General features: G+C 35.5%; 1 long non-coding RNA gene across 1 annotated transcript; it reads left to right on the forward strand.

Annotated features, from left to right (window-relative positions):
- Positions 1–219: 219 nt before the first annotated feature.
- On the forward strand, positions 220–2,035 carry LOC114303037 (uncharacterized). Its single transcript, XR_003643591.2, has 3 exons — positions 220–706; positions 797–903; positions 1,735–2,035. It is a non-coding gene; the product is annotated as an uncharacterized LOC114303037 (long non-coding RNA).
- The last annotated feature ends 663 nt before the right edge of the window (positions 2,036–2,698 follow it).

Below are 2,698 nucleotides of genomic sequence, written 5' to 3' on the forward strand. Positions count from 1 at the left end.
CAAATTTTGGTTTCAATTTTGGAAGAGAGAACTTAAAAGGGGTAGATTTAGAAAGAATTTAATAATTAATGAAAAATTTCTTAATTTGTTTCATTACATAAAATACACAAACTCTTATCTTTTTAAACTAAATGGAAAAAATTAATAAATTTGTAACGTGTTTCCTATATTTAGAAATTCAAATAATTGAAAGAAAAAAAAAATTAGAACTTTAGGGTCTGTTTGGTTGTATTTTCAAATTAGTTTTCAACATATAAACTCGCGCTTCACGTTTGGATAGAACACTCAAAATAGATTTCCGCGTGTGAATTCAAATTATAGTATGAAAACCTGTTTGGCAGGTTGTATCTCTACTTTCAACTCTTGTGCATTCTTTCATGTCCTTCTATGTCGTCTCCATCGTCTCTGAAATATTCCATCGTCTCTGAAATATTCACGTGAAGCTCATCTCTGCATCAAACATCAGTCCTTTATATTGATCACGGGTAGGCTTGTCTATCAAACATCAGTACTTCAGATACTTCAGATTCATCACAGGCACTTCAGATTTATCACGGGTGGGCTTCACAGAGAAGACTGATTTTATAAATAATGGATCCACCCAACCCGCTCTATACTGGTATCATCTTTCACAAATCGAGTTCCTTACGATTTGTGCGTTGTGGAAGATTCTTATTACGGGCAACGAAACAACGACGACTGCGACGTAAAAGAACTCACAAATTTATTTACATATTTTGTTATACGAAAATGATTTGAAAAATTCATCCCTAATTTTATTTTATTTTTCTTTCAGGTCAAATTGATGAAATTTATTGTCGAATCCGACGAAGAAACAGTGCTACCTTAAGTCAGTATACACATTCCATCACCGGCGATAATTATTCAAGTCCCACGAATCTGGTAAATATATCCTTCAACTGCAAACGATTTTATACAAGTCGAAATCAATTCTCAAATATTTTCTGAGAAGTGTAAGGGACTATTTTTTTTATTTTAAGATGTTTTCTATTTTCCTGAATTGTTTCACCTTTTGCGAAGAAGAATAGCAGTAAGCTGCTAAATCGATCTGAATCTGTTATATATAAATAATTTTTGAGAAGTTAAAATCAGTTCCCAAATGGTTTCTCATAATTTGTGGACGCCTATTTCTCATTTCAGATCGGTTGTTGTTTTGAATTGTGAGCTGTTTGAACCTTCTGCAAGAAAAGAACTTCTGAACAACTTGTACCTGGACACCCGGCCGGTCTTCCCCGGGGTCATCCGGCCGGTCGACCTACCCACCCCTTTTCAACTTCACTGGTTTATTTACTGGTTTTTTTCCTACTTCATTTTCTACCCGTCCCATTTTCCTTACATCTTTTTTACTGGTTTTCTCCTACCATTCAAAGATAATGTTAGCTGATTTTTTTTTTATTAGTTGTGGTTATATTTCTGCTATTTGAATTGAAGTAATCTGTTACGCTATTTTTTTCCTTTAAATAACCTTACATCTTTTTTACTGGTTTTCTCCTACCATTCAAAGATAATGTTACCTGATTTTTTTTATTAGTTGTGGTTATATTTCTGCTATTTGAATTGAAGTAATCTGTGACGCTATTTTTTTCCTTTAAATAATATCATCTGCTGTTTTTTTTTATCTGTGTTCTCTTTGAAATCATTTTGCTCTGTTATGATCTGTTTGTGTTGTATATCTACCCCAGACTAGTTTAAATTTCATTTGTATGTTTATAGATGGATGAAAATAATTCTGATGACAACCAAGAAACAAAAATGTGGACGGCCAGAAGTGAAACAAAATTAATTAATATGTTGAGAGATGAGGTTAGAAAAAATCAAACAACTGGCCGTACTACTTCGTGGACAATTAGGCATTGGAATCATTATGCAAATCGGTTGCACAATTTGTATGGATTTCGGTATACAGCAACACAGGTGCGCCAAAAATATCAGCGATTGAAAGCTGATTATCAGACATTTAAGCGACTCCAGGCACAGACTGGTCTGGGATGGGATCCAATTGTAGGCACTGTTGTTGCACCTGTTGAATTTTGGGATAAGGTTGTTCATTAATCTGTACTATTAAATAATTTTAATTTAAAGATTTCATGATACATACAGTGCTTAATTCTTTATTTGTATTTGTTGTAGGCCAACAGAAATGTGAAGAAGTTTAGGACAAAAGGATTTTAATATTTTCAAGAAATGGCAGAAATTGTTGAAAATTGTTGTGCCACAGGGGCCTTATCTCATGCATCCACACAAGGAGCCCTTGACTCAGAAGAAGAAGATGGCATGTTAAATAAATTTTGGAACCCTGATGTTGGTGGGAGTAATGCTGGTGGGAGTAACGCTGCTGAGGCAATTCCTGTTGACTTATATGGGGATGAGTACATGGATCCAGCAAAGGGCAAAAGTCACAAGAGGGGCCCTACAACCAGCCAGACTGACAGTGGTCGTTCTAAAAAGTCACGGTCAAGTGGGTTTGATGATGTGTGCGCAGCTTTCACATCCTATGTACAAGCAAAAATAGGACATTCACGTGCACGAGAAAATGAGACAGAGGCTGTAAGTGCAGGTGGTGATGATTACTCTCTTGATGCATGTCAAGATGCATTACTAGAGCTTGGGGACATACCACCAGTGCAGTACATTAAGGCACTGACACTGTTCAAGGATAAGGAATGGCGAAGGTTTT

Source organism: Camellia sinensis, chromosome 2 (assembly GCF_055761805.1).
Source record: "Camellia sinensis isolate YWXY chromosome 2, ASM5576180v1, whole genome shotgun sequence".
Lineage (NCBI taxonomy): Eukaryota > Viridiplantae > Streptophyta > Magnoliopsida > Ericales > Theaceae > Camellia > Camellia sinensis.